General features: G+C 45.1%; 1 protein-coding gene and 1 long non-coding RNA gene across 9 annotated transcripts in view; one reads left to right on the top strand and one right to left on the bottom strand.

The window, feature by feature from the left end:
- sox5 (SRY-box transcription factor 5) overlaps positions 1 to 22,016 on the bottom strand; it is an 863,129-nt gene that overhangs the window by 324,663 nt on the left and 516,450 nt on the right. The window lies entirely within an intron of this gene.
- LOC133662483 (uncharacterized) overlaps positions 1 to 22,016 on the top strand; it is a 211,741-nt gene that overhangs the window by 6,350 nt on the left and 183,375 nt on the right. The window contains exon 3 of one of the 3 annotated variants that reach the window (XR_009828114.1): positions 2,311 to 2,443. The exons of the other annotated variants lie outside the window; for them this stretch is intronic. This is a non-coding gene — a long non-coding RNA (uncharacterized LOC133662483). Of the gene's footprint in view, positions 1 to 2,310; positions 2,444 to 22,016 lie in introns of those variants that run through there. 3 annotated transcript variants of the gene reach the window in all.

The following is a 22,016-nucleotide window of genomic DNA, read 5'->3' as shown; positions in this document are numbered from 1 at the left end:
TTAAAAATAAACATAACATAAACGTTACTAATGTATAACCTCCAGTGTGTATTTTACATAAATAAAATATGTTTAGTGTTATGCACAAAATCTACTTAGAAATATTTGACCCAAGTTTCATGAGGACGCTTACACGTGTGAATTTCCACCGTCTAGAACAATGTGTCCGTCGCTTAAAAGGTCCGACAGGAAACAATGACTGGAGCACTTGCTCGGGGCAGAACATTCATACTTAGATGTCCAGTCGAAATTTATTCGGACTTTTTTTTCAGGCTTGAATGAGTAGTCTTCTTCTCCTCACCCCAGTATGGCTTCATTGTGCCTCGCTCTTCCCCCTGTGGGGTGGCGGGAGTACTGCACACATGAGCCACCCTCGTTTGAATGCTTTCATCAAGCCTATATGGCGGGCTGGATGTGGCTCGTGGGCCGCCAGTTGTACAACAATGATCCAGGATGTCTTATATTTGTACCATGAGGTGTCTTACGTACCAAAACCATAACTTTTAGAACTATTTTCATCCTGTACTGTAAGGCTCTTAGAGTTTTTCATCACCAACCTTTAGATTATTCATTCTAATTGTTCATTCAAGTTACACACACACGCACACACACACACACACACACACACACACACACACACACACACACACACACACACACACACACACACACACACACACACACACACACACACACACACACACACACACACACACACACACACACACACACACACACACACACACACACACACACACACACGCGCAGTCTTTTGAACACCAGCAGGAGTTCCACCTGGGATTATAGAGATGTTTGTGAGATCAAATGTTGTCCACCACCCACGGAAGCCATCCTCCCATCCTATTCTGTGTAACGCGGGAATAATCCTCTTGTGGAATTAATCTCCTTTAAATAGCATTTGTTACCATGCTGGGATAGAATTATTGCTCTTGTTCCACTTGGGGATATGATAATGTACTAAATCTACTTGCGTGTGTGTGAATGCCCGTGAGAAAGCTGATTAGAGGAATACAGTATACGCTCGGCTCAACTGCAGGCAGAACGCATGCGGTCAAAGTGGTTTCATTCGGGACAGTTTCAGCCTCCTTTCTGCCTTTTCCACCACATAAATGAATTCACTTTTTGTATTACATAATTCACACATACTTCTGTCACTATGATTACCAATGAAGGTGTTTTGCAATTCATCTTTGCCCTACATGGGTTATAATTGTGATCATTTTTATAATATCTGTACAACTGACACTAAAGCTAGTGAGCACATCCTTGGAAGAATAATTGTAATACCAAAGAGATTATCCGGATTAGAGATGCAGTTTTGAAGTGAGAACAGGTTTTTTTTTTCATGTTAAATGATTAAATGCACAACAATGGCTACATATTAAACACCTGACTAGGGTTATATGGTATACCGGTACTAGTATAGAATCGCGGTACTAATGAATCAAAAACGATACTATACTCCAGTGTTTTTCAACCTTTTCTGAGCTGGGGCACATTTTTTTCATTGAAAAAATCCCGAGGCACACCACCAGCAGAAAACATAAAAAAAATGAAACTCAGCAGCCGATATTGACAATAAAAAGTCGTTCTCACAATTGTTGGATATGAATTTAAACCATAACCAACCATGCATCAATATAGCTCTTGTCTCAAAGTAGGTGTACTGTCACATCACACCCTGACTTATTTGGAGTTTTTTGGTGTTTTCCTGTGTGTAGTGTTATAGTTCTTGTCTTGCGCTCCTATTTTGTTGTTGATTGTCATGTCATGTACGGATGTACTTTGTGGACGCCGTATGCTCCACACGCTGTAAGTCTTTGCTGTCGTCCAGCATTCTGTTTCTGTTTACTTTGCAGCCAGTTCAGTTTTAGTTTTGCATAGCCATCCCTAAAGTTCAGTGCCTTTTCTTAGCGGCACTCGCCTTTTGTTTATTTTTGGTTTAAGCATCAGATACATTTTTACCTGCAAACCATTGTCGTCGTTCCCGACATTTACAAAGCAATTAGCCACCTGCTGCCACCTACTGGTATGGAAGAGTATTACATGGTTACTCTGCCGATCTCTGGACAGCACAGACACTCAACAACGGCACATTTGCGGATTATAACTACTGGTTTGCAAAAACATTTTTAACCCAATTAGGTGAAAGTACATAAACTCCCACGGCACACCAAACAATATCTCACGGCACACCAAACAATATCTCACGGCACAGTAGTTGAAAACCACTGCTATACTCTGTTTAAAAAGTACCGGTTCCCCTTTTCTTTTTTCTTTTTTTTACAGGCATGACGGCGCGTCGTCACATCATGACATTGCTGGTTTTACGAGCACAGGAGCATGTCCGGCAGCACACACACACACACACGGAGTACTTACAAGCAGACACAGTGTGTAGACAGAAAAGGGAGAATGGACGCACAAAACAAAACACCGGCGGAAAGCGATTATCGCTTAAAAAAACCAAATAATAAATTCGCGCGAACTTATGAAATTTTCCGTCCTTTCTGATTTGAATGCGTAACAAGACACAAAAAGTGCGCTAACGCCAACACTGGCTTCCATGCATGTACAGCAGACCTAGGCAAATTAAGGCCCGGGGGCCACATGCGGCCCGTTAAGCTTTTCAGTCTGGCCAGCCGGACATTCCCAAATAATTTTTTTACATCTTTAAGATGTAAAGTGTAGCTGCCATTGTGATGTGCACTGATGTTTTCTAATGACCGGAAGTCTTGAACTATACAAAGTATTTCAATGGTTGAAATCTGCGCTTATGGATGATATACCAGTTACTATGGTAATCTAATTAGTTACTATGGTCATCTAAATAGTTACTATGGTCATCTACGTCACAGCAGTTCAGACGAGGCACCAAGCAGTGTGGGCGGGAAGCGTTTCCACAGACGCGGAAGGAGCTTTTCACAACAAAGTTCTAAAGCTTAGTGATATATCAGATTGTAGGTGGGTTTATTTTGTACCCTTCACGTTCATATTTCACTATTTGTTGCATTTTTGTTGCGTTTCACTTGATTGTAAAATATGTCGAGCGAAAGGGGGTGTGACATTCATATTTTGTCAATATTCAATGTTTTATCGTTCATAGAAACATTTAAAATTCCATTACGTTTTTTAAGGCGGTCTGTCATAACGTTTTTAGCATTCAATCAGATATTATTGTGAAGTTTTGTATTAGTGTCCCTAAAAATAGATATACCGGCCCCCAGACACATTTTTTTTCTCTAAATGTGGCCCCTGAGTCAAAATAATTGCCCAGGCCTGATGTACAGTATGTTCTCCCAAAGGCCTTCAGACAGTTTACATTTTAAAGGAAGACAACTTGCCAAATAGGCGGCTGGAAATGGGAGCGAGGAGGAAAAGGAGAGCTATAATTTGTGTGACTGGCAGAGGGAAGTCAGGTCTCTCCAGGGTGTGACAGTTTAAGTGAACAGACATCAGCCATCATATGTTTTACTCTTTGTTTTTTCCCGCAGACGTAAGGAGAGATCGGTTGTTGTACTCAGACCTGTCATATCCAAGACAGCCCAGAGTGTGTGTTTTTCTTTTCTTTTCTTTACTTTAACAAGCTGCTCTCCTCTCTGTCACAGCTGTGTGTGGATGTGACTGTTCGAAGGCAGCTGTGCAACAGGTGATAGTCCATCACTGTTTGTCCTACCACCTTTTGTAGTGGCAAACCCCTTGTCTGCGTCTTCGCTTTGCAGTTCATTTATTGCACTCAACCTTTTCTTGAATGCATTCCAAACTAATATTGGAAAATGGGTAAGATGAAATAAGCTCAGCTTCTTCCTACTCCTTTTCGGATGTGCTGTAATGAAACAACTGAAAATATGTGACGCATTACATTGCATCGTAGGCACGTTCCAAATAAACTGAAACTTAACTGAACATTATGTTAAAAACCTCTAAAGGCTTAGTGGCCACATGCGTGGACAGCACCTTTTAGCTCTTATTTCCAAAATTGTGTACACTACTGAATTGGGGTCTTACGGCCGCTTATGTGGACACTTATACTGCCATCTGGTGGTGTCAGAAGAGTATAACATACAATGGAATTTGGAAAAAAATAAGTGTAAAAATAAGAATTAGCATGTCACTAAACATGAAGTACACGTTTGCGTACTTATGGACTAAGTACATCATATAAAAAGATGATTCTTAGTATTTATTGTAATTAGGGTCCAATAAGCGCAAATAGCAAAGAAAAAGAAAAAAAGCATGTAAACAAACAGCTTGGGCCTTAAGAGGTAAAACGTTAAAGTACCAATGATTGTCACACACACACTAGGTGTGGTGAAATGTGTCCTCTGCATTTGACCCTTGTTCACCCCCTGGGAGGTGAGGGGAGCAGTGGGCAGCAGCGGTGCCGCGCCAGGGAATCATTTTTGCTGATTTAACCTCCAATTCCAACCCTTGATGCTGAGTGCCAAGCAGGGAGGTAATGGCTCCCATTTTTATAGTCTTAGGTATGACTCGGCCCGGGTTTGACACTCTAATCACTAGGCCACTGCGTAGGTGCATTCATATTTACATATTTAATTTACATGTTAATGACATATTTATTTACATGTATACAAACATATTTAGAAAGCTGGAGAGCGTTGACTCTGTAAATGACTTGTGTGTGGCGCCACCCTTTGGTTGTGCTCAGAAGGATTTGGAAGACATGGTAGTGTACACAAAATACAGATCATTTAATGCAGGGGTCTCCAAACTACAACCCAGGAGTCATATGCACGCAGGCCTGGCCCTAACCAATCTGGCGCCCTAGGCAAGATTTTAGGTGGTGCGCGCCCCGCCCCCCCACACATCGGCAGTGAAGTGTATATACTCACAAGAAACCGAATAGCTTTGTTTTTGACCTTTTTTTTTACTTAAAGAAAGCAAATTAACATAATATATGAGAATGTTGTTATCATTATCTTTAACCGAATCACAGCAGTGCTCAAATAAAAAAAACAGCATTCCCTCTCATGTGATATTGCTTAATTAACATTAATGATGTGCACTTTAACAACTAGGCTTACAACTATACCTAATATATAAAGGAGTGGAAAAGTGACTATTACCTGCAGGGCAAACATTAGCTAACCAGAAGGCAATAACAATGTAAACAAAAAACACCTGCTTAAAAGATCTAATACAAATGTCCCTGAGGAATGTAAGGTGGGAGTACTGTAATTACCTAACGTTACATTATTATTTTCCATAACAATTTTGCCCCCTCCACAATATTAACCCGACGTTAAAACAGAACTAGCTATTTATTGATTAGCAATTGCCGAATCATGTAACATTAGCTTAATGCTAAAGCCAGGTTACTATCACATTCTGTAACAGACAAATAATTTCATGTAGGCTAATGTTACCTACCTGCTACCTCTGTCTTTTTCTCGTTTCTCCTCCTCTTCTTTTCTCTTTTTTCTTCCCTGGGCACCTGGCAGTTTTGGCCGTTTTGACATCTTGTGTTGATTTTTTGATGTGGCAAGAGTCATGACACGGGAAGGGAGGGGCGCACCGTGCGGGTGGGGGGTGGGGGGGTGGGTTGCATAATGTTATAACAAAAAATATTTGTATTAAAAAGGCTTTACTTTGCATTTTAATTAACGTGGGATTATTTTTTGTATTTAGAAATAATAGTACCAACTATTTTTTATTTTTTTTCTCCAACATTTGTGGCACTGGCGTGGCGCCCCCTTATGGACGGCGCCCTTAGCATTTGCCTATACGGCCTATGCCACGGGCCGGCCCTGTATGCACGTCAGCACGAAACGCGTTTGAGTTTGTAATACACAACTTTGTGACAGAACACCAATCTACTGAGTGAAAACTGTACTGTGAGACCCCATTTTTATGACTTGATGGGGTCCCTGGCAACCCATTTTGACAATTTCTAGCACCAACACTGATGGCGTATTGGTGCATGCAAAACAGCAGCAGGCGGCTGTGGCCTGCGGGCCACTTCTAATACTAATCAAATATCATCCTGGGTGCACATATAGTCCTGGTCAAAAGTGTACATACACTTGTAAAGAACATCATGTCATGGCTGTCTTGACTTTACAATCATTTCTTATTTTGTTGTGATGTAGTGATTGGAGCACATACTTGTTGCTCACAAAAAACATTCATGAAGTTTGCTTCTTTTATGAATTTATTATGGCTCCACTGAAAATGTGAGCATATCTGCTGGGTCAGAGTAAATCCCACTGTGGTGTCACATTAGGATAAATGACTGATTGTTCATGTTAACGAGCCAGTCAATAGATTTTTTTTGTTTGTGGATGTCTCAGCTTTCTAGTCGTCTCATCAAATTTGATGCTCTACATTGATCAATGCAGACCAACCTTGATTACGTCTGAAGAAAACAAACTGAGAATCAACAGAAAAAAGTTAATTTGCAGTTCTAATTAAGAATGTTCCGGTCAGTGATTTATGCTTCCGATACCGATCATCCATAAGTGAGATCCGCTGATACCAGCACGTGTGTGAACTTTTATTTTTTTTAGATTTATTTGTGAGCACTATGGACAGCACAATATTGGAACCAGTTCCTTATTCTGTTTTATTGCATACAAATGTTTGATCAAAACCAAGTCAATTGTACACAATAACTAAACACTTACTGTATATCTATTACTCTTTTCAAGTCCTCCTGAGTCAAGGATCTTATTCCCTGGATTTGTACACATCAACAAAAACAAGATACAAATAATTTTGAGGGAATAAAAACATTGATCAATCACTCTAGTATTGGTCATATATATAATGATATTAACCTTAGTGTCGACGCCATGGATCGATTCACACTCTTACATGTGGTGTACTGAACAGTTTTTATATTTTCTCTTATTAATCTATTTGTTAATTTCCAGTTAATATCTGCTTACTCTCCATCTACACCGCTCGTTCTCAAACTGTGGTACTGGTACGCAAGCTCCATCTAGTGGTACGCTAAATAATCACTTAATGAAATATTCAAACACAGTATTACTGTTCAAACTGTGTAATGTGGCACAAATGATAAATGTGTTGAATACAACCTCTGCCTTCTTTTAATGAAAATATAGGCCTACTACACTACTGTATTTTAATGTTGTCATCATGGTGGTACTTAATGAATACTTAGGTCTACTACACTACTGTATTTTAATGTTGTCATTATGGTGGTACTTAATGAATACTTAGGTCTACTACACTACTGTATTTTAATGTTGTCATTATGGTGGTACTTAATGAATACTTAGGTCTACTACACTACTGTATTTTAATGTTGTCATTATGGTGGTACTTAATGAATACTTAGGTCTACTACACTACTGTATTTAATGTTGTCGTTATGGTGGTACTTAATGAATACTTAGGTCTACTACACTACTGTATTTAATGTTGTCGTTATGGTGGTACTTAATGAATACTTAGGTCTACTACACTACTGTATTTAATGTTGTCATTATGGTGGTACTTAATGAATACTTAGGTCTACTACACTACTGTATTTAATGTTGTAGTTCAATGAGATGACAAAACATTTGAGCTAGTATTGATGTTATTTGAGCACTGATACAGTTTGCAGTTAAATAAAGGAGTGAACATCCCAGTAAACAAAGTAAAGACTTTATAATAATAATAATAATACCTGAGATTTATATAGCGCTTTTCTAAGTACCCAAAGTCGCTTTACATGTTAAAAACCCATCATTCATTCACACCTGGTGGTGGTAAGCTACTTTCATAGCCACAGCTGCCCTGGGGTAGACTGACGGAAGCGTGGCTGCCAATTTGCGCCTACGGCCCCTCCGACCACCACCTATCATTCATTCAACATTCATTCACCAGTGTGAGCGGCACCGGGGGCAAGGGTGAAGTGTCCTGCCCAAGGACACAACGGCATGGTAAGAGGCGGGGAGCGAACCTGCAACCCTCAGGTTTCTGACACGGGCGCTCTACCCACTACGCCATGCCGCCCTATAAACAAGTTGTGACAACGTTCACGACAGATCGCCTGCTGCATGTTTCCTCACCTCGTTAACTCTCAGTCACAGCAGCTGATGAGGAAAAGAAAGCAACATGAAATAGTTTTCTCTTTCGCTGTGTACTTTTTGTGTGGGGACAAGCGTCTCCAATATTGTCCACACCTGTCTCCATCTAAACACAGCAGTGCGCTCTTAAACACACGGTAGGAAGCGAGGGAAAATGAGGTTAAACCAAGCGCTTGGCTCCTTTTACTCTGAGGGGAAATCTCCCGAGCAAAGTCTGTCGTTAGTCCGCCATGGTTGTCAAGCCAAACGACGCTAGTGCGCATGCGTCTGACTTCCTGTTGCCGAAAATGCATTAATAAATGATGTTTTTTTGGTAATTAAAAAATTAGAAGGTGTTACTAACGGTCTGGAATTTTAGCGCAAATTATCATTATACCGTTTACTGTTACATCCCTCGTCCATTAACAGGTAAAAAGTCAAGGGAGGTCACGGCATGTTCTTGTTGCAAATATTTGTCAATTTTTTGGGGTATTACGGCAAATGACGAGGGCAGTCGGGGCAGTTGCCGTGGTTAAATTCGAGCCCTGTATGTGTGGCAGCTTTTATTTTGCGTAGTAGTAGCAGTAGTGACTTCCTTGTTTATCAAACTGCCCATGCACGTGGCGTGGAGGCCACATTGTATACTGAAGTCTGATAAAGATCAAATTTAACTTGGAATCTAAACAGTCAGTTGGAAAAAAATCTGATTTTGAAAAAAAAATCTGATTTGGTCCACTTTGGCATGTAGTGTCAACATAGTCGAGAAGGCACTCGTCTCTTTCAACACACACACACACACACACACACACACACACACACACACACACACACACACACACACACACACACACACACACACACACACACACACACACACACACACACATCCCCCCCATCCCACCCGCTGTTCGTCAGTTCATCCTTGCAAATGTTTACAACGTAAGTGGATTTTACTTTTTAAATGTTTATTATTCTAGCAATATGGTTATTAAAGTTAAGGATTGTTGTGATTTCTAATTGTTTGTGAGGGCACCAAAGTGACTTCTGTGCGTGTTGGCAGAGCAGCGCAGACAGGAGAGTTAAGCTTGTCGTTTTCGTTTGTCCTTGTTGATAAAGAGAAAGTTGATTGATTGATTGATTGAGACTTTTATTAGTAGGTTGCACAGTGAAGTACATATTCCGTACAATTGACCACTAAATGTTAACACCCGAATAAGTTATTCAACTTGTTTGAGTCGGGGTCCACTTAGATTTGATTCATGATACAGATATATACTATCATATATACTATCATCATAATACAGTCATCACACAAGATAATCACATTGAATTATTTACATTATTTACAATCAGGGGTGTGGAGGGGGGTGGGGGGAGGTAGGATATGGACAGCAAGTAGTGGACATAGAGAGAGAGAGAGAGATCAGAAGGCATAAGAAAAAGTATCTGCATTTGATTGTTTACATTTGATTATTAGCAATCCGGGGAGGGTGTTAGTTTAGGGTTGTAGCTGCCTGGAGGTGAACTTTTATTGCGGTTTTGAAGGAGGATAGAGATGCCCTTTCTTTTATACCTGTTGGGAGCGCATTCCACATTGATGTGGCATAGAAAGAGAATGGTTTAAGACCTTTGTTAGTTCGGAATCTGGGTTTAACGTGGTTAGTGGAGCTCCCCCTGGTGTTGTGGTTATGGCGGTCCTTTACGTTAATGAAGTAGTTTGACATGTACTTCGGTATCAGGGAGGTGTAGTGGATTTTATAGACTAGGCTCAGTGCAAGTTGTTTTACTCTGTCCTCCACCTTGAGCCAGCCCACTTTAGAGAAGTGGGTAGGAGTGAGGTGGGATCTGGGGTGGAGGTCTAGAAGTAACCTGACTAGCTTGTTCTGAGATGTTTGGAGTTTAGATTTGAGGGTTTTGGAGGTGCTAGGGTACCTAGCACTTAGGGTACCTTGATCCATCACCTCCTTGCTATGTTTGATATGCAGTACTATAAATCACTTTTGTGTTCAAAGCGTACAAACCTTCACTAAAATATGGACTTTTGTCGAGGCTGGAACCCATTATTCATATTTACTATGTTTCTTATGGAGAAGTTTGCTTCACTGTAAGAACTTTTTGATTTACAAACCCCGGTGAAGAACCAATTAAGTTCATAAATCATAATATAATAGCACATGGTTGCACGTTTTGCACATGGTTGCACGTTTTGTCAAATTTGCTTCCGTTTGCATGCAGAGATTCAGAAGTAGTGGGCCAACAAAAACAAATAAATCCCCCGAAGGGAGCAGGACTTGTGCTGTGGAGTACAGAACAACCCACCAGTTCATCTCTCCAGTGTGCCTGTCTGTGACTCAGACCACGGATCAGCTGTTGAGCAGACGGATCCCATCTCAAGACCAGTGATCAACCGACCCCCCACACATGTGTTGACCGTGACTGGGCTGATCCCAGGTCTGCACGCGGAGAGGTGCCGCAGGGTTGTGCGGGATTGCAAACAGGAAGTGGAGGAGATCAAATGCACCAATCTGAGTGTGGCGAGGGGAGACTAAACATCATCACCCGACAGGAAGGAAGTAGCTAAAGTGACACAGACTGGTGTGTGTGTACACCGTTTATATCCAACACCCAAATATTTACCTCTGTGCAACTGCCACCCTCTAACAAAAAGTTATTGTACATAAGCATTGTGTTTATATTTGAACCTACGTGTGTACTGTAGGGTTCGTCTGCGTCCCGGGCTGTGGTTTGGGGTCCTACTGGGACCACCTCGGTGAACAATGACTCTTTTATTCCACAGCCGGCGTTTTACTGGACTCTTTGTCTCACAGCCGACATGCAACCAGACAGGAAACACACATATAGGCTCCTGCATTAGTCAGCGAGGGGGTTCACTTTTCTTGAAGACTAAACGTGTGTGTGTGTGTGTGTGTGTGTGTGTGTGTGTGTGTGTGTGTGTGTGTGTGTGTGTGTGTGTGTGTGTGTGTGTGTGTGTGTGTGTGTGTGTGTGTGTGTGTGTGTGTGTGTGTGTGTGTGTGTGTGTGTGTGTGTGTGTGTGTGTGTGCACGCCTAAGACTTGTCCCCCACGTTGCACTAGTTTTTGTTAATAAATACTAAGGCTGTAAATCTTCAGGCGCCACACGATTCAATTTGGTTCTTATGGGTACGATTCAGATTTGATTCTCAATTCAAAACAATTCCTGATTAAAAATCAATGATTTTGAACAACATTGGATGCCAGTTCTATGATGGACTACATTCCTCCATAAAATAAACAGCTGTGATAAAGGCCATTTTTATATAGCAAAAACACAAATTATGCATTATTTACCCCCCCAATTTTTTAAAAGTGGAATGTGAAGTAATTGGAGGTCAATAATTTGTACTAGCATTGCTTAATTTATCAATATTTCTTTAAGGAATGACAGTTTAAAAAAAAAGTACCACTAAAATTCTTAGGGGTCCAAAAGAGCCCCTCATAAGTGTTAAAAATAAATCATAATTTTTTTTTTCTTTCAACGCTTAAGTCTCAATTAACTTCAGATCTATCCGTCATTTATAAAAAATGTTCATGTTTTGTTTGTTTAAGGCCCTTTTTCAAATGGCAAAAACACAAAATATGCAATATCTACCCCCAAAATTTTTAAAAGTGTAATATTTGATGGGAAGTAATTAGAGCAGGTCAATAATTACTGTGTACATACATCTACTGATGCCTAGTCTCGACACATCCTCAGTGTTTGATGCGTTGCAGCTCGGCTTTCCAAAGCTCAGCCCAGGTCACTCTCCCTCAACCGCATTCTCCCATCTTGTCCAAGCTCCTTGTTGCTTCATTCCAACAGCCTTGCAAGTTCTCGTCTCCTCCACTGCTGCTCTCATCTCATCCTGAACGAGATGTCGGCCTTCCTTCCCCCTGGTGTTCAGTTGGGGAGTTGGATAGGATCCTAGCCCAGCTCGACCCCGTGTGACTACTCCAACCAGGCTCCTGTGTCGCAGCCTTGCATCTGCCTCTTGAACTGCTTCCTCTGCCCTCCATTTCCTGCCAGTCCTCAGTTGGATCCCTGCTTTGGCCACCTTCGGATCACTTGAGTCCCTGTACTGGTGTACTGGACCACTTCTCTGGCTCTATTTACCTTAAATTCCTCCTCCAAGGATTAGAAGGGCACCTGCAGTTTGTTGCTGTTCCTGTAGAGTGCAATGCTACTCAGGCTCTTAAGTAGTCCCAGCCATCTCCGGAGGTGGTTGCTGACCCTCCTCTAGGATCTCAACTGTCGAGATGGGGAACGAGTAGACGAGGAGGGGGCCACAGGATCCTGGGAAGAATGCCATGCTGGTAAATCCAGACTTTAAACCTCCCAGGTAGGCCCGACTTGTCCACGGATTTCAGCCAGCCATCCAACTCAGCGCGTGTCGACTGGATGGATGTTGGGTCTCTCAGAGAGCAGTCAAAAACCTTGCCCAAGCTCTTGACTGGCTACTTGATGGCTGTGCCTGTGATGTTAAACCGGAACTTGTCCTCCACCTTCCCCTTCTTCAGCACCATTGATCTGGATTTCGCGGGTTTCAAACGCATCTGGGCCCACTCCACCAACTTTTCAAGTCCCTTCAGAATCCAGCGGCAGCCTGGGACTGATTTTGTCGTGACTGTGAGCTCATCCATGAATGCCCTGATGGGTGGTTGCCTTTGTCCGGAATTTGTGCGAGGCCCTCTGCACTCTGGCTCAGCAGACTTGGTGAGCATGTTCATGGCTAGTGAGAACAGTGTCACAGAGATTGTACACCCTGTGATGATACCAATCTCCATCTTGTGCCAACTGGATGTTGTTGCTCCGGAAGACCCCCTCATCCTGAAATTGCTGTAGTAATCAGCAATGGGGTCTCTACACCTGCTGGGAACATGATGTTTCATCAGAGTGAGTTGAACAAGCTTGTGCGTAATGGAGCCGAATGCATTTGCCAGGTCAAGCCACAGTACTGATAGGTGGCCCTTGTTCTCTTGAGCCTCCCGAATGAGCTGCGTCACCACACCGGTGAGCTCCATACATCCTGACATTCCTGAAATGCCTCCTTTCTGGACAGATGTATCGATGTAGGTGTTCTTTGCCAGGTAAGTACGCAGTCGTTTGGAAACAGCGCTGAAGAAAACCTTTGCCTCAACACACAGCAGGGAGATGATGCGGAACTGGTCTAGCTGAGTGAAGTTTGCCTCCTTTGGGATCCATACCCCTTCCGCCACTCGCCATTGCTCAGGGATCCTCCACCTTCTCCAGAAGACTTGCAGGATTTTCCACAGACGCAGCAGGAGTTTGGGACAGTTATTATACACTATGTATAAAGTGCCACTCGGTCCTGGTGCAGAGCTTGCCTTGGCTCTACGGACAACCTCCCTGCTTGGGAGCACATCATACACTGCCTGGATGAGGAATTTGATGCGTTGCGGCTCGGCTTTCCAAAGCTCAGCCCAGGTCACTCTCCTCTCAACCGCATTCTCCCATCTTGTCCAAGCTCCTTGTGGCTTCATTCCAACAGCCTTGCAAGTTCTCGTCTCCTCCACTGCTGCTCTCATCTCATCCTGAACAAGATGTCGGCCTTCCTTCCCCGTGGTGTTCAGTTGGGGAGTTGGATAGGATCCTAGCCCAGCTCGACCCCGTGTGACTACTCCAACCAGGCTCCTGTGTCGCAGCCTTGCATCTGCCTCTTGAACTGCTTCCTCTGCCCTCCATTTCCTGCCAGTCCTCAGTTGGATCCCTGCTTTGGCCACCTTCGGATCACTTGAGTCCCTGTACTGGACCACTTCTCTGGCTCTATTTACCTTAAATTCCTCCTCCAAGGATTAGAAGGGCACCTGCAGTTTGTTGCTGTTCCTGTAGAGTGCAATGCTACTCAGGCTCTTAAGTAGTCCCAGCCATCTCCGGAGGTGGTTGCTGACCCTCCGCTCTAGGATCTCAACTGTCGAGATGGGGAACGAGTAGACGAGGAGGGGGCCACAGGATCCTGGGAAGAATGCCATGCTGGTAAATCCAGACTTTAAACCTCCCAGGTAGGCCCGACTTGTCCACGGATTTCAGCCAGTCATCCAACTCAGCGCGTGTCGACTGGATGGATGTTGGGTCTCTCAGAGAGCAGTCAAAAACCTTGCCCAAGCTCTTGACTGGCTACTTGATGGCTGTGCCTGTGATGTTAAACCGGAACTTGTCCTCCACCTTCCCCTTCTTCAGCACCATTGATCTGGATTCCGCGGGTTTCAAACGCATCTGGGCCCACTCCACCAACTTTTCAAGTCCCTTCAGAATCCAGCGGCAGCCTGGGACTGATTTTGTCGTGACTGTGAGCTCATCCATGAATGCCCTGATGGATGGTTGCCTTTGTCCGGAATTTGTGCGAGGCCCTCTGCACTCTGGCTCAGCAGACTTGGTGAGCATGTTCATGGCTAGTGAGAACAGTGTCACAGAGATTGTACACCCTGTGATGATACCAATCTCCACCTCGTGCCAACTGGATGTTGTTGCTCCGGAAGACCCCCTCATCCTGAAATTGCTGTAGTAATCAGCAATGGGGTCCCTACACCTGCTGGGAACATGATGTTTCATCAGAGTGAGTTGAACAAGCTTGTGCGTAATGGAGCCGAATGCATTTGCCAGGTCAAGCCACAGTACTGATAGGTGGCGCTTGTTCTCTCGAGCCTCCCGAATGAGCTGCGTCACCACACCGGTGAGCTCCATACATCCTGACATTCCTGAAATGCCTCCTTTCTGCACAGATGTATCGATGTAGGTGTTCTTTGCCAGGTAAGTACGCAGTCGTTTGGAAACAGCGCTGAAGAAAACCTTTGCCTCAACACACAGCAGGGAGATGATGCGGAACTGGTCTAGCTGAGTGGAGTTTGCCTCCTTTGGGATCCATAACCCTTCCGCCACTCGCCATTGCTCAGGGATCCTCCACCTTCTCCAGAAGACTTGCCGGATTTTCCACAGACGCAGCAGGAGTTTGGGACAGTTATTATACACTTTGTATAAAGTGCCACTCGGTCCTGGTGCAGAGCTTGCCTTGGCTCTACGGACAACGTCCCTGCTTGGGAGCACATCATACACTGCCTGGATGAGGAATTTGATGCGTTGCGGCTCGGCTTTCCAAAGCCCAGCCCAGGTCACTCTCCTCTCAACCGCATTCTCCCATCATGTCCAAGCTCCTTGTTGCTTCATTCCAACAGCCTTGCAAGTTCTCGTCTCCTCCACTGCTGCTCACATCTCATCCTGAACAAGATGTCGGCCTTCCTTCCCCCTGGTGTTCATTTGGGGAGTTGGATAGGATCCTAGCCCAGCTCGACCCCGTGTGACTACTCCAACCAGGCTCCTGTGTCGCAGCCTTGCATCTGCCTCTTGAACTGCTTCCTCTGCCCTCCATTTCCTGCCAGTCCTCAGTTGGATCCCTGCTTTGGCCACCTTCGGATCACTTGAGTCCCTGTACTGGACCACTTCTCTGGCTCCATTTACCTTAAATTCCTCCTCCAAGGATTAGAAGGGCACCTGCAGTTTGTTGCTGTTCCTGTAGAGTGCAATGCTACTCAGGCTCTTAAGTAGTCCCAGCCATCTCCGGAGGTGGTTGCTGACCCTCCGCTCTAGGATCTCAACTGTCGAGATGGGGAACGAGTAGACGAGGAGGGGGCCACAGGATCCTGGGAAGAATGCCATGCTGGTAAATCCAGACTTTAAACCTCCCAGGTAGGCCCGACTTGTCCACGGATTTCAGCCAGCCATCCAACTCAGCGCGTGTCGACTGGATGGATGTTGGGTCTCTCAGAGAGCAGTCAAAAACCTTGCCCAAGCTCTTGACTGGCTACTTGATGGCTGTGCCTGTGATGTTAAACTGGAACTTGTCCTCCACCTTCCCCTTCTTCAGCACCATTGATCTGGATTCCGCGGGTTTCAAACGCATCTGGGCCCACTCCACCAACTTTTCAAGTCCCTTCAGAATCCAGCGGCAGCCTGGGACTGATTTTGTCGTGACTGTGAGCTCATCCATGAATGCCCTGATGGGTGGTTGCCTTTGTCCGGAATTTGTGCGAGGCCCTCTGCACTCTGGCTCAGCAGACTTGGTGAGCATGTTCATGGCTAGTGAGAACAGTGTCACAGAGATTGTACACCCTGTGATGATACCAATCTCCATCTTGTGCCAACTGGATGTTGTTGCTCCGGAAGACCCCCTCATCCTGAAATTGCTGTAGTAATCAGCAATGGGGTCTCTACACCTGCTGGGAACATGATGTTTCATCAGAGTGAGTTGAACAAGCTTGTGCGTAATGGAGCCGAATGCATTTGCCAGGTCAAGCCACAGTACTGATAGGTGGCCCTTGTTCTCTCGAGCCTCCCAAATGAGCTGCGTCACCACACCGGTGAGCTCCATACATCCTGACATTCCTGAAATGCCTCCTTTCTGGACAGATGTATCGATGTAGGTGTTCTTTGCCAGGTAAGTACGCAGTCGTTTGGAAACAGCGCTGAAGAAAACCTTTGCCTCAACACACAGCAGGGAGATGATGCGGAACTGGTCTAGCTGAGTGGAGTTTGCCTCCTTTGGGATCCATACCCCTTCCGCCACTCGCCATTGCTCAGGGATCCTCCACCTTCTCCAGAAGACTTGCAGGATTTTCCACAGACGCAGCAGGAGTTTGGGACAGTTCTTATACACTTTGTATAAAGTGCCACTCGGTCCTGGTGCAGAGCTTGCCTTGGCTCTACGGACAACCTCCCTGCTTGGGAGCACATCATACACTGCCTGGATGAGGAATTTGATGCGTTGCGGCTCGGCTTTCCAAAGCTCAGGCCAGGTCACTCTCCTCTCAACCGCATTCTCCCATCTTGTCCAAGCTCCTTGTTGCTTCATTCCAACAGCCTTGCAAGTTCTCGTCTCCTCCACTGCTGCTCTTACGTCATCCTGAACAAGGCGTCGGTCTTCCTTCCCCCTGGTGTTCAGTTGGGGAGTTGGAGAGTATCCCAGCCCAGCTCGACACCATGTGACTACTCCAACCAGGCTCCTGTGTCGCAGCCTTGCATCTGCCTCTTGAACTGCTTCCTCTGCCCTCCATTTCCTGCCAGTCCTCACTTGATCCCTGCTTTCATACTAACATTGATTTTAATGTAATATTTTGACAGTTTTTTTTAAATACCACTAACATTATTAGGGGTCAATAAGAGCCCCTCATAAGTGTTTTTCTTTCTTTCAACGCTTAAGTCTCTAGATCAACTTCAGATCTATCTGTAGATTATACGTTTTTTAAAACAAAAATTTGTTTTGTTTACTTTATTCCATATTTTTATATGACAGACATGCAATATTTTCCCCCTTGTAATATTTCAATATTTTTGATGTGAAGCAATTGGAGCCTTGAATAAGTCAAACATTCACAAAAACATTGATTTTGATTCACTATTATTTTTTGAGCCATGACAGTTTATATATATATATATATATATATATATATATATATATATATATATATATATATATATATATATATATATATATATATATATATACTACCGTTCAAAAGTTTGGGGTCACCCAAACAATTTTGTGGAATAGCCTTCATTTTTAAGAACAGGAATAGACTGTCGAGTTTCAGATGAAAGTACTCTTTTTTTCTGGCCATTTTGAGCGTTTAATTGTGACCCCACAAATGTGATGCTCCAGAAACTCAATCTGCTCAAAGGAAGGTCAGTTTTGTAGCTTCTGTAACGAGCTAAACTGTTTTCAGATGTGTGAACATGATTGCACAAGGGTTTTCTAATCATCAATTAGCTTTCTGAACTAATGAGCAAACAAATTGTACCATTAGAACACTGGAGTGATAGTTGCTGGAAATGGGCCTCTATACACCTATGTAGATATTGCACCAAAAACCAGACATTTGCAGCTAGAATAGTCATTTACCACATTAGCAATGTATAGAGTGTACTTCTTTAAAGTTAAGACTAGTTTAAAGTTATCTTCATTGAAAAGTACAGTGCTTTTCCTTCAAAAATAAGGGCATTTCAATGTGACCCCAAACTTTTGAACGGTAGTGTGAAGTGAAGTGAATTACATTTATATAGCGCTTTTTCTCAAGTGACTCAAAGCGCTTTACATAGTGTGTATATATATATATATATATATTTATTTTTTTTTGAGTCATACCCATGTATGACTGAAAACTGCATCCGGTGATGAGGCTTCAGTTCGGGAGTCCTGGAGTTTTGGGGAAGGTGGAGTTACCCCTCAGTCATCATTACTCCCAGGTCCACTCTGACCCGGGGTGGTAGTACCTGTCAGGGTCCCAGCTATGGGTTAAAATAGCTTGCAGAGACCGCCTCAAAAGTCTCTGCCTCATTGACCAGTGCCTACTGGCTAACCACTTGGTTATAGGCTACGGGAGAAAACCCCTAACGAAAAATCTGTGGCGAGGACCCGCATTAGGCAGTCACCAACAGACCGGTGCTCTGGCAGTCCTCTGCAACACCATGCGGCAGAAGGTCGTCATGAGCTTTTCATGCTACTGGAGGACACCACATGGGGCCAAGACAAAACAGTGCGGGTAGAGACTGCGCACTTCTACCACCACTTAAATCAATTCACTGCGCAGGTGTTTTGCTCCTCCTCAGCACTACCCCCAACCTCCCCGCCCTCAAGTCCTGCGGCGATGGGGAAGGGTGGCTGGAACAGGTCAAGGATGTGACTGGCAGTACCTAGCCCAACCCTGCACGTAGGCGGCGTGCGAGTAAAGGTCGCTGTGGCATGGGATGGAACAGCATGCCTCCCCGGCAGCTTCGCACGTGACTGAGCAGCACCGCTCTGCTCACCCTGAAATGGGAAGGGCCTAGAAAAGGTGGCCTAAAAATGGTCTGTTCCTCATCACCCTGGCAGCCTACCGCAGCTGCCGGGCCATCCCTTTATGAGGTCGAAAACAATCGTACAAGAGAAACAAAATTCCCTTCACAATAGCGTCATGGAACGTCCGCACACTTTTGGATGTGCGTGATCTCTCCTGCCGCCCGCAGCGAAGAACAGCACTTGTTGCGCATGAACTAAACCGATACGGCATTGACATAGCCGCCCTGAGCGAAACCCGCTTACATGGGGAAGACTCAATTACGGAGGCGGGAGAAGGCTACACTTTCTTCTGGAAGGGTCATCCAGAAGGCTCCCGTCGTCTACATGGAGTGGGTTTTTCCGCCAGGGCAAGCCTTCTTCACAATATCCCAGAGTCTCCAGTGGGTATAAGCGAAAGGCTCATGACGTGGCGTGTACCACTCACCAAAAATCGGCATGTCACCCTTATCAGCGCCTACGCCCCAACCCTGGATGCAGACCTCGAGAGCAAGGACACATTCTATGCCTCACTAAACTCCGCCATTGAGGAAACGCCTCCCACCGACAAGCTCATACTCCTTGGGGATTTTAACGCGAGGGTGGGCTCTGACAGTGGGCTCTGGACCGGAACACTTGGTTAGCACGGGGTTGGTAGGCTTAATGATAATGGGCTTCGCCTCCTTACACTCTGCTCTGAACATCAGTTGATCATCACCAACACCCTGTTCCAGCTCAAGGATAAATTCAAGACCTCCTGACATCCTTGCTCCAAACATTGGCACCTCCTCGACTATATTATCACCCGTCGTAGAGACAGGAAGGAGGTCCTAATCTCCAGAGCGATGCGTGGAGCGGACTGCTGGACTGACCATCGAATGATCAGAGCCAAATTTCAGATGGAAGTCCGCCCCCAACTGAAGAAAACATCACGAAACAAGAGACTCAACTGTGAAGCACTCAAATCCAAGCACTCTGTAGACCAGCTCAGAGCACAGCTTGCAGAACACTTGTCTGCAATCCCTGATACCCACCTGGACCCTGACATCAACACCTGCTGGAACTCCCTAAGAACTGCCATCCATCAGGCAGCAGAGGAGTCAATTGGGTGCACCAGGCGTAAACATCAGGACTGGTTTGACAACAGTGCACCGGATATCCATAAACTTCTCTAGGCAAAACACAAAGCCCATGCTGCTTACCTGGCCAACCCACAATCCATCACACTAAAGACTCGACTCTCCTCCATAAGAGCCGAAGTCCAGCGTACCCTCAGAGCCATGGAAAATGACTGGTGGATCAAGAAAGCCAGCGAGATCCAACTTTATGCTGACACAAACAATTCCCATGGATTTTATGATGCCGTCAAATCCATATATGGTCCACAGAGAAAAAACATAACCCCAGTCAGATCGGCAGACAGAGTCACCCTCTATAAGGACACACCCCAGATCCTAAATAGATGGGCTGAACATTTCAACACTCTCCTTAACTCCGAAAATCCCTCTGACCAGGACATTTTCACCAATTTCCCAACCACTCCCCCTGTCGACCACCTGGACTCCCCGCCTACCTTTGCTGAGGTCCTAAAAGCCATCAAGGGCCTAAAAAACAACAAAAGCCCAGGCCCTGACGGTATCCCAGCTGAGGTGCAGAAGTTTGGTGGCTATCTCCTCACCCGCCGGCTTCACCAATTGATTGATTCCATCTGGTCCTCTGAAGCCATCCCCCAGGAATGGAAAGATGCTGTTATAATAACCATCTTTAAGAGGAAAGGTGACAAAGCCGACTGTGGAAACAGCAGAGGAATTTCCCTGCTCTCGGTTGCTGGGAAAGTTCTTGCCCGGGTCATGCTCTCTCGTTTAGTTACTCACATCTCTGAGAACATCCTGCCTGAATCACAGTGTGGATTCAGAAGAGGTCGCAGTACTACTGACATGATCTTTGTAGCCAGGCAGGTACAAGAAAAGTGCCGGGAACACCACCAGGATCTGTACATCGCCTTCATCGACCTGTCCAAGGCATTTGACACTGTAAACCGGAATCTCCTCTGGGACTTACTGGGAAGGCTGGGGATTCCGCCAAAGTTCCTCAACATCCTGAGACAACTACACGATGGAATGCGAGCCTGTGTCCGCATTGGAGGCCAGCAATCCCCCTCTTTTAATGTGAAAGTCGGGGTCAGGCAGGGATGTGTCCTAGCCCCTGTCATATTCAACCTCTTTCTCTCAGCAGTCACCCTCCTCACACACAAAGCTCTGGGAACCACAGATGGCATCCACATACAGTTCCGGCTGGACGGCAGTCTCTTCAACATCCGGCGCCTCCAGGCCTTCACTAAAATTACAAAACAACAGATCCTAGAACTTCCGTATGCTGACGATTGTGCTCTCCTTGCCCACACGCCAGAATCTCTACAACGTGCACTTAACGTGGTCTCATCAGCATACAGTGCCCTAGGACTCAAGGTCAACATTTCAAAAACACAGATCATTGCGCAACACTCTACCCACCAGTCAGAAGTGCCTGTCTTCAACATTGATGGTCAGCAGCTCACCATCGTTCCACATTTCACCTACCTCGGAAGTGTCCTGTCCCCCACCTGTAACATCGATAATGACATCCAGGTCCGTGTTGGTTTAGCGTCTGCTGCCTTTGGTAGGCTCAAAACCAGGGTCTTCCTGAACAGAAACCTGATAGTTTCCACCAAAGCAGCTGTTTACAAAGCAGTTTGTCTGTCCACACTGCTATACGGCTCGGAAGCCTGGACCCCTTACCAAAGGCACGTCAGAATCATGGAGAGATTCCACATCCGCTGCCTGCAACGGATCCTGGGTCTGACCTGGGAGGACAGAGTCCCACATGTGGATATTTATGACCGGACCCAAACACCCAGCATCCAAGTGTTCCTTGCGCAAAGACATCTGCGCTGGGTGGGGCATGTAATCCGCATGCCCGCCCAGAGACTCCCCCGACAGATCCTCTACGGCCAACTCCAGGAAGGCTGTTGGTCTCCTGGGGGTCAGCGGAAACGCTACAAGGACCACATAAAAACCCTCCTGAAGCGCTGTGCTATCCAGCCTTCCGCACTGGAAGTCTTGGCTGCTGATCGCCACA

This window comes from Entelurus aequoreus, linkage group LG12 (genome assembly GCF_033978785.1).
Source record: "Entelurus aequoreus isolate RoL-2023_Sb linkage group LG12, RoL_Eaeq_v1.1, whole genome shotgun sequence".
NCBI lineage: Eukaryota > Metazoa > Chordata > Actinopteri > Syngnathiformes > Syngnathidae > Entelurus > Entelurus aequoreus.
Note: the sequence above shows the minus strand (reverse complement) of the source record. Positions and strands in the feature narration are given on the sequence as shown.